At 36.7% G+C, this 21,430-nt stretch overlaps 1 protein-coding gene across 7 annotated transcripts in view; it reads left to right on the top strand.

Moving 5' to 3' along the window:
* The window catches only part of MEF2C (myocyte enhancer factor 2C), a 391,548-nt gene that overhangs the window by 185,556 nt on the left and 184,562 nt on the right, over positions 1-21,430 (top strand). The gene's annotated exons all lie outside the window — the stretch shown is intronic.

Genomic DNA, 21,430 nt, shown 5'->3' with positions numbered 1-21,430 from the left:
ATAATATTCTAAACAATAGTCATTTAGAAGTTGTGTTTGAATACACCTTTTACCTATACTTTTCTATATATAAAATTGTTGGTAAACTTAGACAAAAAAGTTCACTTGGATACAAAACCTCCAAGTCGGCTGTTTTGTTAATGTCTGTGCATTTTACAGCCAACCATTACAACTGACTTGTATGTTCTAAGACAGTGGTCAACAAATCTGTTTAAAATTTAGGAACCAGACATACTTTTAAGAGGCAGAAAGTGTTATTTGTACATAGATATATGGAAAATAGCCCAAAAATTTAGGAACCAGGGGTGAAGTTCTAGGAGCCAGTGGCTCCATGGCTCCTGAGTTTGTCAAGCCCTGTTCTAAATAATTTCAAGTCAATTATTTAAAGATAAATAAATAATAGATTATTTTTTATTTGAAATATAGCAAATCTGTTATTCATAAATTCCCAACAAATTACAGCTAAAGTACAGAATTTCAAGTTGTGTACTGGCGTACATAAAAAATGTTTACTTAATTTGCATTTTGAAGGAGATGGGGCTTCTGTAGAGCTTTCATCTTCCTCAACCAAAACTGACTGATAATTTGTTTTGAGGGAGATCGCCATTTTTATGGTGATCTGTAATTTAGCTAGATTTAGCTAAATATGCAACCCCTTGTTCATATGCACATGCATGTGGTGAGGAGACTGAACGATGAGGAATTCTCAGTGTCTCTGGGTCCATAATGAAGTCACAATGTTCAAACCCAATGATGGGACGATGTCTTCTTACAATAGAATGGAAGATATTAATGTCCCAATTAATTGGTCCCATTATAGAATAGGGTGTCTTTTGCTGAAATTACAGTAAATATATGTAAATAAATAATGCTTCATAACAATGAATAGAGAAGATGTTAGTATAATGTTCTAGAATTTAAAGTGGACTACAGCTTACAATTTAAATGGGCATTAAACCAATTATGAAAAGTATCTCTTAAGCCTAAATATCATATAAACAATGCTCTTCTATATTATAGTTAAAATATATCTCTGTATACCAGTAAGCTTTTAAGTAAGTCACCAGATCACTTTCGGTGGTTTGCAGAAGTTATCTATAATATATGAAAATGTTATATAATATATAAAAATGTTACTTTTAGATATTTGGCAAACTGACTGCACTACTTTCAAATGTGTTCTCAATGTAGTTGTATAAAAATTAAATTGTATTTATTTCATGCACAAAAACGTGTTTTTTTTTTAGTGAGTGGTATGTTCTTCTTTGAATGGCACTGGAATTAAATAAGCCTTGTAGAAATGAAGTTCTCTTGTTCGTTTACTCCGTGGTATTCAGGGACATTGAAAGCTTGTACCTCTCAATAGTACTTCAGGAACTGATTGTATTATACACGTTATATTTTTTAACCTTTTCATTTTTATAGGGCACTGCTGAGTTAGCTGAATAGGCCTTGCATGTGTGAGTGGACAAAGTTTCCTTTCTTGAATTCAGAACTCTTTTCGTTTCTCCTGAATTTTAGTTAAGGTTACATAATCGTTCCAGTTCTTACAAAAAAAAAAAAAAAAAAAAAGCTAGGCAACCACCCAAATTGTTTTCTCTTGATTATTTTTTATAAACTAAAAAAAAAAATAATATATATTTATTTTGTACCGTAACTGTTTAATCTGTTGGTTGTCATGGAGGGCTTAGCAATATGTTGCAGATCTTTTTGGGAAAAAGAGGGTTAAAAGGAAGTTCCCACCTAGCATACACTGATTGCAATACTTAGTAGGATGGTTAATATAAAGGTATAAATAGCCTTTTGTGCCAAGGTAAAAAACATGTCAATAGTCTAGTAATTCTGTATCCACAAAGAAATGTCTGTACAATTGCTGGTTCTTTCAGTATTAAAAGTGTTACATTTTATGCTCGTAGTTGCAAATGAAAATAGCCATATGGGGAATACTAACTCAAAAAGCTGTTCTACTTTATCCTCAAGAGACTCTTCTTAATTCAACAATTTCTCTAATGCTGCACACAATAAGCTTTAAAACCTTAGGCTACCTGCATTAATGATGTTAAGGCATGTGAACATTGTACCACAGCTCAACACAGAACATATGTTAATAAATTAGAGCATAAATGAAGGTTAAAACGATCACCTTTAATGTTGCACAGATATATTACAATCAATTTAAACAGCATATGTGATTGCTTAGAGATTCTCTATGAACAACTCGGTTACTGTGAAGATTTACATATTATCTCTAATTGCAACATATTATAATATTCGTATCTATTTGCATCATGTTTCACAGTGTATAAAAATGATTAGAAATCTACTAATGCAGTTGGAATCCTGATTCAGAAATATGTGCTGTATGTGTACACCCTTTTGTTAGCAAATATATGGTTACGGGTTTAGTTTAAAACAGGGCTGTCCAAACTACAATCCGAGGGCCACATCATTTTGTATAATCCTCAACAACATTGAGCAGTAAACGGATATATATATATATATATATATATATATATATATATATATATATATATATATATACTATTTACATTAAATTAATTAATTTGTAACTATTTTTCTATATATTTTTAAACCAAAATGTGGTTATATTCTAATTTAATTTGAGGTATTATCTTTAATTGGGCATGAAACCCCAAATTTTTCTTTCATGATTCAGACATAGCATGCAATTTTTAACAGCTTTCCAAATTAATTCTATTATCAAATTTGCTTCATTCTCTTGGTATCCTTTATTGAAAAGCATACCTAGGTAAGCTCAGGAGCAATACTGCATTACTGGGAGCTAGCTGCTAACTGTTGACTGTACCTGGTGTGCTCACCTTACTCTTAGAGGAGCATTGATACTCCTTTAACAAAGAATACTAAGAGAATAAAGTAAATTTGGTAACAGAAGAACATTGTAAAGATGTTTAACATTGTACACCCTAACAGAATCATGAAAGAAAAAAAATTGGGTTTCAAATCCCTTTAACATATGTATGAGTCTGATGTAATGTGGCCCCCAAACCAATGCCACCAATAGTGACTGGCTCTCCATACAAAAGTTTGGACACCCTTGTTTAAATACTTTCACCCATTAGTGTTGTGCTCTCTTTATTAATCATTAGATTTAACTGTATTTCTTACAATGGTGAGCATGCAATTGTTTCAAGAAGATACGGTAAGTAACTACAATGTACAAATATGCAAATGCTAGATTAAACTTCAAGTTGGAAACTAGTGCTTAATTGGCTCTAAAAAGTCAAATATAAAAAAAACTTGACAAGTGATAAAAAGGATGTGCAACTTTCAAATATAGTGAGGCTCATTCTCTATGTGCCATAATTGGGGCCGGTTGGGATCATTTAATAATTGCTGTCAGAAGATCACATTTAATTCTTCGTTTAAAGACACCACTGTGGGATAAAACTGAGCAAATTTTCATCAGAGATTTTGATTGAACAAAGTTTAATTAGGTTGATAAGGATGCAAAAGCAGCTGAACAAAATGAGAACAAATGAAAGATAGGCTTACTGAGTGTTGTTTGACAGCATTATCAAACATCTTTATTGTTCTCCTTTTTGTATAGTTGTCTCAGGTCTGTGGTCAGATTGGTAAGTCCTCTGAGTAGACAAAACTGTTTAAAGGGACAGTCTACACCATAATATTTATTGTTTAAAAAGATAGATAATGCCTTTATTACCCATTCCCCAATTTTGCATAACCAACACTGTTATATTAATACACTGTTTACCTCTGTGATTAACTTGTATCTAAGCCTCTACAGACTGCCCCCCCTTTTTTTTAAACTTTTTTATTGAGGTGTTTATATATTGACAAAGATAAAGATAGCACACGGTATTGATAGATCAAGACAATGTAGCAGTTATACAATTAGATAATGCCTTGTTTTGAAAACAGCTGTGCGATGAGCAGAACTTGTAAGTCAAATATATAAGTTGTAACATATCAAGTAATAACATACAAGGAAATGTCAAAAATAAGATAGAATACAGACCAATGAAACCTCCTTTTTTCTGAATATATATAGAATTGTAGTAACTATAGCATAGGCCACTCATGGACCAAGTAGATAAGAAATTAAGTATCAATAGGTAGTTACATGGAGGTCACATATGGACCATGGGATAAATAATAAGGGGAAGTTAGCAGGCAAGAGCTGCTTTAAAGTTGGGAGGGGGGCGTGTCCAATGGATTCAATATTAAAGGGACACTGAACCCAAAAATGTTCTTTTGTGATTCAGATAGAGCATGCAATTTTAAGCAACTTTCTAATTTACTCCTATTATCAAATTTTCTTCATTCACTTGGTATCTTTATTAGAAAAGCAAGAATGTAAGTTTAGATGCCGGCCCATTTTTGGTGAACAACCTGGGTTGTCCTTGCTGATTGGACAGCACCAATAAACAAGTGCTATCCATGGTTCTGAACCAAACATTTGCTGGCTCCTTAGCTTAGATGCCTTCTTTTTCAAATAAAGATAGCAAGATAACGAAGAAAAATTGATAATAGAAGTAAATTAGAAAGTTGCTTAAAATTGCATGCTCTATCTGAATCATGAATGAAAAAAAATGGGTTTAGTATCCCTTTAAGCAGAGTCATAATGATAGAGCTCACTATTAAATTGGCAAGTTAGCAGCAAGTATGCTACATGAAATAGATATGAGAATGGGCCAGCGTGTTATGTTTTAGCTGTGGGAATATGATGGTTGGTTTATGAATAGGGGCGTCGGCATACTGATTTAAACAGATGGAGAGAGTAGTGTTGTTGTTGCCTCTTACAATAAGGCAGAAAACTAAAGCCCAAGAGAATATCAATGGTGGAGGCAGTAACACTGACCAAGTGGTTAGGACCACTAAAATAACAAAGCTAAGTCGGACTAGTAAGGTTTCAGTTTACATGCTGATAGCTTATGATCAAGGTAGATTCAAGCATCCTAGAGGAAAAAACAATAAACCCACAGAAACAAAAGGTACCATAACAACATGCTACAATATAAACGCATAATGTTAATATATGGAATGATATTTCCTCAGTATCAATGTTAGAGGGCCCCTACACTTGTTGTAGTAAGTGAGTCGGGTAATAAAAAAAGAAGATAGAAACAGAACTAAGTTGGCTACCCCTCACGGTCAGTATATGAAGCAGCAATAAAGTCTAGGTACGGCTTGTGGTGTGTGAGTGCAGGTAATTGGCTTCAAGAGTGTAAGAGACTTACTAGACATGATACACCATTACCTCCACCACTGAGAACCATGTAGGTAAGTAGTCCTAAGTGTAGTGAGATGCATTTGCACCAGAACAAACTAAGAGAGATAATGCATAATAGAACAGCTGGCACAGTAAAATGACTATTCTAACAAAAGGTATGTGAGCAACCTCAAATACATAGCTCACTTTAAAACTCACCTAATTATGAGTGAGGCGTAATGTAGAGACCTATATCTATCAGGGTTAAGATAATATGAGAGAAAGCTCTCTATCAAGGTATGCAGGTAATGTACAGAGGTTGAGACACTAGACTTTGTGATGGTGTTGTTTAGGGTGGAAACATGCCAGGTGAGATCCGGCACTTAAATAGCTATTTGCTGCCCGGATGTATACTAGTTAGCCTATATGGACAACCGTGCTGGGCTAGTCTCTAACTGACAGCAATGACTGTGTATCTAATTGTTATCACAGTGGTCAGTAAAATAAAATAACTTTATGCACATACTACACCTAGAATGTGACCTCATTGAAAAGCACACATTTTCAAGGAGTACCTTGTTACCAAATATTACTCAGCCCGTAAATGAAGGGCAACATTTTACACAAGAAGGAATAAGGGTGTATGAGAGTTAAGGAGAATTCTGCAACACATTAAACAAACCTATCAAAAGAACAAAGCAATAAACAATGCCAGGTCAATCGTCAGATATATCACCATGTGCTGCGAAACGTAGAGTAGACCTTAGTGAGCAAGTAATAGGGTTTTTCAATAAATCAGTGTATAGATTAGAGACCAGGCATTGTTTACTATTAGGAGACCAAGTATATTAATCCTATCTTCATAATTTTAAATCCCTGATATTGGCCATATAGTTAGTTGATGAGACCCCTTAGGCAATCTACGGATGTTAAGCCCCTAATGAATACAATGTACCAGACCAAGTCTCTATTTAAATGTCTCTCAGTAGACTACATTTTGTTTGTATATGGTATAAACAGAGGATGCTGAGCTGTTCACCATTTATAGCTCATACTAATGATCTTTTACTTAACTTAGCCAATATTGGGAACTCAAGTATGACTTGATTAGGAGACATGTAGGTAACTTTAAGCAAATAGAATTATGAGGGTTAATGGGTGAAGGACGCACATAAAATCCCATTGCTATGATAGAATAGCTGCAATTTCAAAGGTATGCTTACAGAACAGAAATAAAGAACTAAAATCTTGCCGAAGATTGACATATATCTTTGCCGTGTAATATTACAGACTGCCTGGAGCATCACACATCCGCCACATGCCAAAGAAGCATATATTATCCTTATCTGCTGTAAGGGGGCAACTTCTTAGATTGGAGGGAGGTAGTGATAGAAGTGTGCTGGGTGCTAAAGTTATTAGTGGACTTTTTAGAGGGGTTACAATATGAGAGGCTCAGTGCAGTCTCATGAGTCTAGTGGGCTTCCTAAGGTAGTATTTGTTTCATTTTCCTGGAAGACATTAATACATTAATATATTAGAAGCCTTTTTAATCAATGCTAGGGTAAATGGGGTTAGCTGAGCCGTGCTCACCATATTAAATAAATATATTACTCGTTACCTCACGAGCAGAGCATTATCAAGCATAGAAGGTATCTCCACTCACAATGTCCTGGTAATGAACTATGGGTAGTTGTAATATAAGTGATAAGCTAGTTTTTTGCATATTAAAATAGCCTCAGTCAGCCAGGGCTTTAGGCTTAAGTATATTGCTGCTGAATTAAAAAAAAAAAAGAAGGAAAAGACATAGGAGGCTGGAAGTAACATAGAGGGCCCGGCTTTTCCAGGCAATGAGTAGTTATAAAGATTATGGGGAATCTAGATTGTTAAGTGAGTCGTTGGTGGAACTTGCACATACCCCTGTATAAAGTTATGAGTATAGGAGTTTAAACAATGATATCTCCCTATTATAAGCAGTAAGAATAATGCATAAAGTTTCCCTAACAGTATGTGTCCTCTTGTTTTCTTGGCGCTAAAAGACTATATACACGCAGCACTGTAAACCTCTGGGAGATATTCTAGAATGTGGTAGAGCCTCATCTAAGAAAAATAAAGAGAACTGGCTTAAAGGGTTGCCGTATACCAATAAGGGAGTGGGGTTTGATCTCAAATTAAATTGGCAATACAAAAAGCAGGTATTAACAGTGAGAGCTGAAACATCTCTAATGTGTGCCCCTCTAAAGTAAAAGCATAACCGCTATGAGTAATAACATGCACAATCATAAGATAAATTATGTGTCCAACTGCCACAACTATTATATCACACTATTCACCAAACAATGTCAGAAAAACATCAACCATAAGTAATAGATTCAGAGTAATTCAGTCACTCTCATGAAGAAAATTGACCAGTATTCCAAAATTATTATGAGCTGCGGATTATAGTACATACCAGAGTCAAAAGGGGGAAATTGCAGATCTCGTGGAGTGTTAGCCAACGCCAGTTCTGAGATGAGGCCATGAGGGGGATGCTGAATAGACCAGTATGTGGATTAGCTTATTGCACCTGGAGAGGGCCTCCTGACTTTGCAAATCAAGTCCGACCGTGGCAGGCCGCAAGCCCGCAGAGGATCTGCAGGAGCACCACTCTCCCTCCACTTCCCAAACCATCAATCCATCTATACTTGTGAGTTTGAGGGTTCTGTGGTAAAAGGTATTGCGGTCTTGATTGTAGACGTCTGCAGGATTGCTCGAACGCTGCTCAGACTCTATCATAATTCAGGGGCCCGTAGCAAATTTTCTACATACATAGACTTGATTTGAAGATACAGTTCCTCCGGCATTTGTTATAGGTGAAGAGTTATACACCATTTAAGTAAGATGCAGATCTTTGCGAGTCTAATATGCCTATGTTACCGGGAAGGAGCGCCCTGACTTTGGAGACGTTCACCGCCCAAGCCACAGCAGTCCGTTTCAGAGCTCATAGATAGGATGTAGCTTGTTCTGAGACCTTCTGTTCATGTCTCGAGTGAAAGTATAATTATCCCAAGCGATTAGCTGAAAGGTGGGCAAAAATATTTTGGGAAAAGCTGTAAATTCAGTCAGGTTGAGCAGGAGCCTCTGAAAATGAGACTAATCGCAATTACTGTCCGGACACGCCCAATCTCAGTGCTTTTGATAGACATGCATTTTAGCCAATTAGTGTTGAATAGCTCCATGGGAGTGAGCACAATGTTGTCTATATGATACGCATGAACTAACAGTGTCAAACTATGAAAAGCTGTCAAATGCACTGAATTAAGAGGCGGCCTTCGAATTAGTATTTGAGCCTACCTATGTTTAGCTTTCAACAAAGAATACCAAGAAAACAAAGCAAATTTGATAAAAGTGAATTGGAAAGTTGTTTAAAATTGCATACCCTATCTTAATCATGAAAGTTTAATTTTGACTTAACTGTCCCTTTAATTAACAGTTGTGTCTGTAGAAGGATAATAAATATTCAAAGTTAAAAGGACAGTATACTATAAAATAGTTTTTCCCTTAATGTGTTTCCAATTACTTTTTTTTACCAGCTGCAGAGTATAAAATGTATGAGATTTGCTATTTAAGGCTTATTTGTGTATATGAAAGAACTGATTTTGTGTTTTGTAGCCACAACCTAATAAAATGGGTCGAGCTTGTAGGTATAATCAGATCTCATTACTTTGTCACATTGTGTAAATATACCTGCTTCTTTATCTTATATCTGTCCTAAACCAATCACCAATACTTGGAGAGAACAATGGACAATTTACATGTTATTACTTTATCGCTTCTAAACCCCACTGGGAGTGTAATTTCTTCTACTGGCTGTGTTTACACAGTTCGGCCACAGGCTAAATCAACTATTTTAAATGCCAATTTAAGGGTAATGGAAATACTTCTAAACAATTTAATACCCTACAGCAGGTCAAGTGGATCATTGGGAACAAATTAATGGGGAGAAACATTTTGAGTAAACTGTCCCTTTAAATACATGCTTCTTAAACTAGGGTTTGGAACCCCCAGGGGGCTCTTTAAAAAAATTCAGAGGGCCCCACAATGTTTAACAATGTATTGTGCCCAGGGAGACAGGAGAGCAGGAGGGGTTCATCGTACAACAGTAGGCTAAGATTCAATTACTGACCAAACAACAACAGTGAAGCAATTAGGCAGAAAGGAATAGAAGTAGTACAGTAGGATTGCATAGAGTATATATATATATATATATATATATATATATATTTATTTATATAGAGAGAGAGAGTTAAAAAGAAATGGAATATATTAATTAATTAATGATGATGATGATGATGATATATATATATATATATATACACATACATACATAGGCAGAAAGGAATAGAAGTAGTGCAGTAGGATTGCATAGAGTATATATATATATATATATATATATATATATATATATATATATAAATATATATATATATATATATATATATATATATATATATATATATATATATACAGGGAGTGCAGAATTATTAGGCAAGTTGTATTTTTGAGGATTAATTTTATTATTGAACAACAACCATGTTCTCAATGAACCCAAAAAACTCATTAATATCAAAGCTGAATAGTTTTGGAAGTAGTTTTTAGTTTGTTTTTAGTTATAGCTATTTTAGGGGGATATCTGTGTGTGCAGGTGACTATTACTGTGCATAATTATTAGGCAACTTAACAAAAAACAAATATATACCCATTTCAATTATTTATTTTTACCAGTGAAACCAATATAACATCTCAACATTCACAAATATACATTTCTGACATTCAAAAACAAAACAAAAACAAATCAGTGACCAATATAGCCATCTTTCTTTGCAAGGACACTCAAAAGCCTGCCATCCATGGATTCTGTCAGTGTTTTGATCTGTTCACCATCAACATTGCGTGCAGCAGCAACCACAGCCTCCCAGACACTGTTCAGAGATGTGTACTGTTTTCCCTCCTTGTAAATCTCACATTTGATGATGGACCACAGGTTCTCAATGGGGTTCAGATCAGGTGAACAAGGAGGTCATGTCATTAGATTTTCTTCTTTTATACCCTTTCTTGCCAGCCACGCTGTGGAGTACTTGGACGCGTGTGATGGAGCATTGTCCTGCATGAAAATCATGTTTTTCTTGAAGGATGCAGACTTCTTCCTGTACCACTGCTTGAAGAAGGTGTCTTCCAGAAACTGTCAGTAGGACTGGGAGTTGAGCTTGACTCCATCCTCAACCCGAAAAGGCCCCACAAGCTCATCTTTGATGATAACAGCCCAAACCAGTACTCCACCTCCACCTTGCTGGCGTCTGAGTCGGACTGGAGCTCTCTGCCCTTTACCAATCCAGCCACGGCCCATCCATCTGGCCCATCAAGACTCACTCTCATTTCATCAGTCCATAAAACCTTAGAAAAATCAGTCTTGAGATATTTCTTGGCCCAGTCTTGACGTTTCAGCTTGTGTGTCTTGTTCAGTGGTGGTCGTCTTTCAGCCTTTCTTACCTTGGCCATGTCTCTGAGTATTGCATACCTTGTGCTTTTGGGCACTCCAGTGATGTTGCAGCTCTGAAATATGGCCAAACTGGTGGCAAGTGGCATCTTGGCAGCTGCACGCTTGACTTTTCTCAGTTCATGGGCAGTTATTTTGCGCCTTGGTTTTTCCACACGCTTCTTGCGACCCTGTTGACTATTTTGAATGAAACGCTTGATTGTTCGATGATCACGCTTCAGAAGCTTTGCAATTTTAAGAGTGCTGCATCCCTCTGCAAGATATCTCACTATTTTTTACTTTTCTGAGCCTGTCAAGTCCTTCTTTTGACCCATTTTGCCAAAGGAAAGGAAGTTGCCTAATAATTATGCACACCTGATATAGGGTGTTGATGTCATTAGACCACACCCCTTCTCATTACAGAGATGCACATCACCTAATATGCTTAATTGGTAGTAGGCTTTCGAGCCTATACAGCTTGGAGTAAGACAACATGCATAAAGAGGATGATGTGGTCAAAATACTCATTTGCCTAATAATTCTGCACTCCCTGTATATATATATATATATATATATATATATATATATATATATATATATATATATATATATATATATATACATACATACTTTATTATTCATGGATGATGCAGCCAATCAGAATCTCTGTCTCCATAGCCATACATTTCAATATAATATTAAGTCCTGGCTAAATTAAATGGTATAGGCTATGCAGTTTTTCAATTATGGGCATGATCATTTTAATATATATTTTTAAAAGAAAGAGAATTGCTCTCTTAATAGCTTGTATTATGGCGATTCACCACCTAGGAGCATACTGTTTTAGCCCAATAGTGCTTTTCACAGAGAATAACTTTCCTGAGGTATATCTGTCTGATCCCACCTAAAAAGATCAGTCCAGCTCTAAAATACAGAGCAATCTTTCTCTGAACAATGAACATGGCCTTCATTTGGCCTCATCAGTGTGGTGCAGCCATGTTCCTCTAAGCATATTGGGCAAGGAGTTAATGAGGCCAATTTAACAAAGGTCTTGAGTACCTGACCCGACAGTGCGGATCAGGTCCGCAAGACCTCGCTGAATGCGTAGAGCGATATGCTCTCCGTATTCAGCATTGCACCAGCAGCGTACTCGATTGGGTTGAATTGAGGCGAATTGAGATGCCTGCTCTGATGATGCGGACAGGGTTATGAAGCAGCGGTCTTTACACGGGCCGTCAAGCTCCATTCGGAGCTTTATAGATAGGCCCCAATGTCTGGTTTTTCCCATCACAAATACATACAGAAAGAGAAATGCTCTATCAGGGACAGGGTCATATTACAAATACATACAGACAGAGAAGCTCTCTCTCTCTCTCTCTCTCTCTATATATATATATATATATATATATATATATCTTGGTTATATACATAAATATATACCTTGAAAGCTGAAAATATATGGCTTTAGTTTTTTGGGTTCCTAAACTTTGAATGTATTTGTCAAATCCTGTTTATGTTTCATTGTACAAAACAACCCTTACATGAAAAAAGATTGAAAGCCAAAACAAAAATCCTAAGGAAATAAAATATAGACAAGGATTCCATTCCTTGTACCTTTTATTATACACACATATTGCGGGTTGTTCTGCTGCATATAGTGTACATTTCAGCACTTAACAGAAGTCCTGTCTGGAGCCTGTGTGCTGTGTGCAAGTTGGGGGTTGGTTTTCACCATTTTAGGCCTGTCGCTTTGCTGGGAAAGTCAGCAATCATCATCAGCCCCATGCTGACTGCTTACTGAAGCGAGAACTGTATAGACATGGCTTGTATTCCATACACCAAACTACCTCGCCATTTATCTTTATGCTATAGATAAGATTACAGACAATCACATTGGAAATAATTGATGCTCAGCACTGCAATTACAAAGGACTCTCTGCCTGCAAACAGTTTAGGTGACCTAGAAGCAGACTCTAAATCCAATCCAGAGATTATATGCAGTGATTTCAATGTGTTCGCATTATGCAGTTACCTGATACACAACATGACTGTTGAGTTGTTGTTTTTTTACTTTAAAATGTGCAAGAATTAGACAAATTAAATGTCTATTAAAAGCAATATATAATGTTTTCTTTATTTTTATGGAATTATTGTACATGTCCTTGCACACACACACATTGTATATGTCTTTAAAGTGACATAAAAGTGTGAAAAGTAAATACTTGTTTGTGCTTGTGGGGTTAAACACATAGTTAAAGTCAGTTTAAGAGTACCAACATCTGTTGAGGCAATATATGTAGTCTCCAATCACCAGCTCCCAGAAATACATTGCTGCTCCTCTGCCTACCTATGCATGATTTTTAACAAAGGATACAAAGAGAATGATGTAAAGTTGACAATGCAGATACAAACTTTTAATTAGTATTTTTTAAATAGAATGATCAAAAATGACTGTTTTTCCCACCTGTAAGTTACAATCTTCTCTGCCTGTGTCTTTGGTTTGTTTAGGTTGTTTTTTGTGTGTTCTAAAATGCAAATAAAAGTCTATATTTATTTAAAACATAACATATTACCTTTCTGATTACAGTACTATACTATCTTTCTGATGGTACTACGTATACAAAAGTATTAAACAGTATATAAAACTACCTTTAGGTTGCATGTATAAGCTGTATAATGACATGTAAATATTGCCTACATGACATACGATATTCATATTTACACTTCTTTCCATCCCCTCTTCAAGCTGTTTCATTAAAAAAATCCTAACCTTTTCCAGTCCCAAGCAGTTTGAATAAAGGGTTTTCTATCTGTAAAAGTAAAGTGAAAGTGTCTTAAAATTGTCTGCTCTATCTGGATCATTCATTTTGATGTATATATCTTTTTAATTGAGAATTACGTTGCAAACTTCTTGAAAAGCCTGGTAGAATTCATGGTCCAAGTCACCTTTGTTGTGCCCAACTAAAAACAGATATAAACAAGATTGAAGCACTGTGTAAAATGTTACTGGGTCGGGTCTGTTTAAGCATAATTAAGGCAATACAGCATTCCTTGAGGGTTATCAAAGAAGCACACTTTCATATAGGTATTTTACAGCAGAAACAGGTAAAATAAATAATGTAAGCTTATTGCAAGTTTGTTGGGTCTATCCTTAATTAAACTTTTTATGGGTGGTTACATATTTATTCTATTGAACCTTTCAATGATCATATGCAACAGATAGAGAAATGTAGAGGATGGATATGGAAATAGAGGAGGTTTGGTTGATTGTGAAAAGCACCTCTTGAAATGAAGATCACAAGACGTTGGGTTTGCTGTATACACAGTTATTTGTTGGGTGCAGTGGGCACATTTTTATCTATTGGACTGCCTTTTTATATACATATAAATGCCCATATGTATGAAGATTGGGGACATACCTAAACTTCACTGGTCCCTGTGCAGACCCCCCCACCCCTCATTTGTACAGTGACCTGTCTGACTGTTTGCAATCAGCAAAAGCTGAGCCAGCAACCACATAGGATCAAGAGGAGTTGCTTCTATGTGACAGATGAGTCATCCTTTACCCCTGGTTATGCCAGAAAATTCGCGCTTCCTATACAAATGTAGTGGTAGGATTTTCTGTAAAGCAACACTGTGATGGCAATTTCGGAAGTCCTGCCGCCCATATTTGTAAAGACTAATCAAAACACTTTCTTTACACTGTGGCCCTACTTTGATCATGGGGGGTCTACAGAGTATCCAGAGATTACGCAGTGTAAAACCCCTATATGACACCTGCAATGATATCAGGGCCAAATGGGCCCTCTAGAGGTAGGGGCTCATTCTCAGTTGAGACCTCTGAGCTATAATGATGCACAGAGGTGATGTGAGTTTGTGCAATAGGTTTTGTTCTTGCTAGATACGCTTCTGCACTGATGGGATACTGTGTCTTTTCTCAGTAGTTCTTGTTCTAGCATAGTCTGTCTGAAATGATAAAACGGTGTCAAATTTGTGTTGTATATGTATATATATATATCCTCATACAGTGAGTAAGGGTCAACGTCTGTGGTAGGTTTTCATATCAAATGGATTTGCATAACTGGGGTAACACCCACTGCGCTGTGTCTTTTATGAAAAACAAACAAAAAATAATAACAAAGACAGTTTAAAGAGGCAATAACACAAAACAAAGCAATAAAAAGTACTCATGATAAAACAGAGCATCATTTAGTATGAAACACTGTACTATTGTTGGATGTGGATTCATAATAAGTGGGATTTACTTTTCTATTTCCTATCCGTGGGACATACAAACCCTATTTCCTTTAAATGCAATCACAGGAGTTCCTTTTTGTAGAAAACATGTTGTGCACTGCGTTCTTAGCTTTCAAAGGGTTGTGGTGCTTTAAAAAAGAACAGATGTTACTTTAATCCTGGAAAGATAAGACATTACCCCTACATTCAACTTGTAACAAAAAACGTGTAAAACTGACATGGGCATTTAGCTTCTCCAGCCCAAGTAATGTTTACAAGTTATTGAAATAAAGTAAAGGAGGTCAATTCATAAACTATGTAACAAAATGAGGTGCTTTCTATGTGGTTTTTCCACAGCCTTCCTAGATGTTTGACAATTATTTTATCTCCTTTGTCCTTGGAAAAAAGTAGCAGTGGGAAATATTAGAGCAAACTTTTCAGCTGTCGAGGACTCTAGGGAAGATTGATATGTTCTCTAAGCCATCTCTGAATATTGTGCCTGAATCTATCTCAGGCAGCAAGAGGTACCCTTTGCTGCCCAGAATAATCTTTTCAGTAATTTCCTCTGTACTATAATGTGGCCCTTCTGGCAAAATAGCAGATTTTGAGGCTGTCTGAGTGTTCTGCAGTGTATGAGGACTTTTTTTTTTAATATTAGATAAATGTGTACAAAAAGAAATCACATGATTCTGTAAATACAAATATGTTTTTTTTTTTTTTAAATAATCAACTTGTGTTAATTATTATTTATTAACTCATCTAATAACATTTGATTAACAAATTAGATTGTAAGCTCTTCACAGCAGTGTCCTTCTCTTACAAATTACAGAAAGTGCAAGTAATTGTTCTTATGCTATAGCACTGTGTTATACAGATAAATGATAGCTAAAAAATAATGCAATTGCTATATAGTTTACAGTGATTTGTAAAAAAAAAATAATTAATCATGTCTTTGTACACATTTTATAATATTTCCTTCTACAGACAATTTTAAATCATATTTAGTGACTTGATGTTACTCGATGTTTGGTATATCTAAAAAAATAAATAAATAAAGATATTTTTTGAATTGGGCAAACTATAGTAATCTTATTGGGGAATCTGTAGTGAATTCCTGTCAATCAGACCTATTAGATCAGCCTCTTGATAGTGCTAAAAATGCCTGGGTGGAAATGACAGGTGCAGTAAGATTGCAGCAGCCCATTTTTATTTAATGAAAGAGTCAGAGTACCAGCAGTTAGAGGAAGTGTCCGTCATCATGGCTACAGCATGTATGTCTATGCTTCATCTGTCACTCAGTTGTGCACTTTTACCAGCACTTTTAAAACCCTCAACTGATGAAGCTTCTGATTGGCTGTCTTAGATATCTTTATATAACCAGAGTAAAAACATATGCAGTAAATTACAAGGATTCGTTGCAAATCAAATTGAAATCACTGACATTTATTGTAATCTAGTTTATTGATTATGTATGTATTGCCAGATTGCAGTTAATTTATATCATAATTCTGTGTCTTAGAGTTGACTTAAGGGTCACCTTATCATAAGTCATGCAGCACATACAAGAAAATCTGTAACCATGAGACAATCGTTCTAAATTGATAAAATAATGTATAGGTAACTAAAAGCCTATATACGTTAAACTGTGCTTAAGCGCTGCAAATCTGTTGGTGCTCTACAAATAACCAATAATAATAATAATAACCACGTTGAATATTTATTTGCATATATTTTAAATTTGAGAGTTTTTTTTACCAGTGCCAGTGCTACAAAGTTAAAGGGACAGTCTACAATAGAATTGTTATTGTTGTAAAAGATACATAGGGGCCGAAATTATCAAAGCTCCGAATGGAGGTTGATGCCCCTGTTTCCACGCAAGTCTTTAGGCTCGCGGAAACAGAGATATGAAGCAGCTGGTCTAAAGACCAATGCTCCATAACTTGTCCGCCTGCTCTGAGGCTGCGGACATCAATCCGCCCGATCCTATATGATCTGGTTGATTGACACCCCTTGCTAGCGGCCAATTGGCCACAAATCTGGGGGGGGGGCGGAATTGCCCAAGCAGTTTACCAGAAACTACTTGTGCAATGATAAATGCAGACATCGTATCATGTCCACTCGCACTTTAAATAAATAATAAATAAATCGGCCCCATAATCTATTTATTACCCATTCACCAGTTTTGATAACAACACTTTTTTACCTCTTCTGACAACCCCTGATCTCATGACTGTAACTATTTATTATCTATTGACTTGCATTTAGTACTGTGTTCTGCTAAATCTTAAATAACTCCATGGGTGTGGACACAGTGTTATCTATATGGCCCACATGAACTATCAGTCCCTTGTTGTGAAAAGCAAATAAAAAAGCATGTGACAAGAGGCGGCCTTCAAGGGCTTAGAAATTAGCTTATGAGTCTGCCTAGGTTTATTTTCAACTAAGAATACCAAGATAACAAAGCAAATTTGATGATAAAAGTAAATTGGAAAGATGTTTAAAGTAAAAGTCCTACTCTTAATAATGAAAGTTTAATTTTGACTAGACTGTCCTTTAAATCCATCAGCTCCAATGTAATACTTCCCATCTGAAGAACCCCCATACTTTCTATAGAAGTAGCTCAAGGGAGTTTCAGGTTCAAATTATTTTGTTAATTCAGTGAGAACTGATCCCATGAAGTCCCATGAAGTCTGGGAACTGATACTCACAGAATGCCTTGAACTTGTAATCTTACAATTATTTAAATTCAAAACATCTACCAATGTCTTTTTTTTTTTTTAAGTATTTTTATTGAGGTTATAAGAAACATTACAGAAATGTTCATCCATTGACAATAAGAGTTTAACATTGGAACATATGTAGTATACTCAAAAACATAATGAAGAAATAAAAACTATAACAATTCTGGGCATGGATTCTGTTCTCCAGAAGAATAACAAAACAGTAGTTATGTAGTATGGAGCTATATCTGGAATTCTTATTGTACAATTGTGAGTAAAGAAACTGTGTAACAAATATCTAGTCAAAAAAGTAGTATTGTAAAGATATGAATAGCTGGTTAAAACCACAAATGATATGAAACCTCATTTTTATGTTACCATGAATAATAAATTTGGTCTCCACATTGCGACTCTAGTGGTTATTTAATAAAATAAAAAAGGAAAATTGAGGCAAGTGGAGATTAGCTATTGCTTGGTCGCTTTTGGACAAGTTGGCGGGAGGGGAAAGGGAGTCCAGCGGGCAAGAGCCGCTCTTAGTGGAGTGGGGAGGGGAAATGGGGCGGCGGAAGCCTTAGATTATATCAAAATAAGGAAGTGCTAGGGGTGATTATAGAGTGAAATATATAGTTAAAGGGGTGGACTTCAGGGGACAATCTATTGTTTTATGTAGTTAATAGGGGGAACAGAAATTGCCCAAGGTCCTAGCAATTTATATACGTAGTTGAGGGGCTAAATGGAAGGCCCTATTCGGCTATATTGGAAAGCTTTGGCGCGTTTCTGTAAGGATAGGAGGATGGCGTGCAGATGAAACCCTATGAGGGGATGCTCTATACAATTAGATATCTAAATTCTCCTGGGGGGTCAATAGAAAATGGAAGTTGGTTGCTAGAAGTTATTATTTATCACTATATATAATGAGGGGTCGTAGTTAAACAGAAGGCGACTGAGTCCTGGACAACTACTTAATACTAGTAAATCAGCTTTCTTATAAGATGAATAAGGGTAGCTCTCAAGAAAGTTATGTGGAGGGGGGATATTAGTATGTATGGAAATAGGGACTTCTGGGTGAGCTCCTCTCCTGGGGAAATGCCCAGCTATAGGCGATGCAGGGAAAAAGGAGTGGGGTATGACCCACAGGCGAACCAGTACCGCGGGAAAGGGGAGGGAGGGGCCCAGCAGTGGCTGATAATTTATACAAACCATAAAATCACCCTAGGGAAAATCATTTTCTGGAAAAATTAAATATAATAAGCGTCTTGCAATATATCTCCCATATATATCCTAGGTATACAAAGATGGGAGCCATAGATAGGAGTGACATCACAATTGAAAATTTCCCTCAGGGTAACTTAAGTCATAATAAACAAACTTCTCATATAAAACAGATGTGTAAATAGAGGACATAAGGATCTGCCAGCTACATAACGAACAACTCTCAGCATGTAACAAATGTCATTTATGAGGAGGGAATTGTGACGTCTCCAATATCTATCCAGTGAGGCACTTCAAGGAGATAAGGTGGTAGCTTGGATGGGCATTACTAATATTTCTCATGCTGCAACACACTGGCATAAAGGGCCCGAAGGGAGGAGGTAGACCATAGTATATCACAGCCTATAGTATATAGTCTAAGGTAACGTGTACAATGTGAAAATATGGCTTAATAGTCCTAAGTAAAGACGGAGTTAACAGTATCAAGTGTACAGGCACTTGGCTTGTACATCTATGGACATATTATGAAGTCGGTCAGCCTACCAAGGAGCCTGGCTTATAGACTGTGGGATTCCTCTGGTAGATAAATATGGAAATATACAGGGGCATAGTATCAAATGTACAACACAGTATAACAGGAGGCATTCAATATTATATGAGGAGCAAACATATATGTAGGCAGTCAACAATAAAAGAAATATCAGCATGACCAAGTAACAATAGGAGATCCCACAGAGACCTTAGTTGTCCATTACCAAGTACAACAGCATCAGTGGCATAACCTGTGAAAGCGTGCACGGTCTCTGCAATGTGAAAGATTCTAATTTTGCCAAGATGAGTATCCATGGGTTTAGAGTATCGGTCTAGTTATATCTGGAATGGCTCAACAAGTTCTCATCAAACCTTAGGGTCGTCATTTTTACAATTTGTGCAAGAGAGTTAAAGTAATGTGTAAGATTCCAGAATAGGCAGTACTGATGTATTGTGAAGTGCCAGACCCACGTACCAAACAATCTCAGAGCAGCTAGCCGATCCCAACTCTGCTATTCTGCCTATTAGAGAGTCCCGCTAGTAAGATGGTCCAGGGCCCCATGGAATCTGAACATTGCAGGCTAAGGATTATTACAGCCACTTGCAGTCCCAAGTGCAGTGTGCCAACGAGCAAGGAGAATCTTTTCAGCGGGATGGTGAGCAGGACCTGTACAGAGGGTAAGTCCAAAGCTAGCGTTGCTCGTGCCTCCCGCTGCGTAGAGGTACATACCAGGGTGATTAGATCATTGCCGCATATCAACTCATGGGCTTCCGCATCTTTCTGGCTCTGAGTGCTAGACAGCCCTCGATCCGACTTCACGCTCCTGAACTCTGTTAGGGTGATATGTAGCTGTTGCTGCGAAGGCCGCTCAGTGCTGCGCACGAACTCGACTGTAGATGCAGTGCTGGGTCTGTAGTATTGTACAGAGACAGTGTCCGTAATTAGGCATTCCGGGAGTAGTGTGCAGGCAGAGAGTACCATCATAGGTCTGCTTCCAAACTTTGATAATGCCTCTTTAGGAGTTGTTGAGTGCGTCGCTCCCAGGAGTCTAGGGCCTCCATATTAGTAGCGCCAGCGAAGTCCATGTGGCGTTGTTTCAGGAGAAATATCAGCTATACTTTCAGCCACCAACCTATCTCCAGGCTCCTTAGTAGTATAATAGACAGTAGTTGTTCTCTGCAGCACCAAAGCAGAATTTTAAGCTCTTTATGGATTAGTTAAATCATATAATTTTATGAAAAAGTCAGGAGCCTCATAGAAACATGTCTGGTGCTCTCTGCAGTCGGCTCCGCCCCCCACCCATATGTCTTTTAATTTATGTATATTACTTGGTGGGTGGATGACATAGAAAAAACCCAAGCATAGTATAGAGCATATAATTATTTTCTGGTTGGTTCTTTTAAACACTTTTATATTACATACAATAAGATAAATACAGCAGCAGTTAATCATGTTTGTTGGGATACATATTCCATTGTTGTATGAAGCTATTAGCCTGTGTCTTTTTCACTGACCTATAGCTTCTGTTCACATAGGTTGACTTCTTTAAAGGGATATTAAACTCTGCCACCTTTTAACTATGGGTGCCACCATTTTGGATCTTAGTTTACACTGCAGGTATCTTAAGGACAGTTGCTTCACATGTGCAAACAAATGAGCACTAGAATTATGTGAAAGGTAAACTACAACATGGCTGCACCCATGACTAACCTCAATACTATGCTTATAAAATGTATTTGGTGTTTAACGTCTCTTTAAAGTCAGGTAAAAAGCATTGAATTAAGTCTGACTTGTGAAATCAAGCTGAAGTTATGACTTAAGTCATAGGGGCCGATTTATCAAGGGACGAATGGTCCCCGATGCCCCTGATTCCATGTGAGCCTTCAGGTTTGCCGGAAACAGCAGTTATGAAGCAGCGGTCTTAAGATCGCTGCTCCTTAACTGGCCTGCTGCCTCGGAGGCTGCGGACATCAATCGGCCCGATCCTATTCGAATGGGTTGATTGA

This window comes from Bombina bombina, chromosome 2 (assembly GCF_027579735.1).
Source record: "Bombina bombina isolate aBomBom1 chromosome 2, aBomBom1.pri, whole genome shotgun sequence".
Taxonomy (NCBI): Eukaryota; Metazoa; Chordata; class Amphibia; order Anura; family Bombinatoridae; genus Bombina; species Bombina bombina.
The sequence above is the reverse complement of the archived record's forward strand: the minus strand, read 5'-3'. Positions and strand labels throughout refer to the sequence as shown.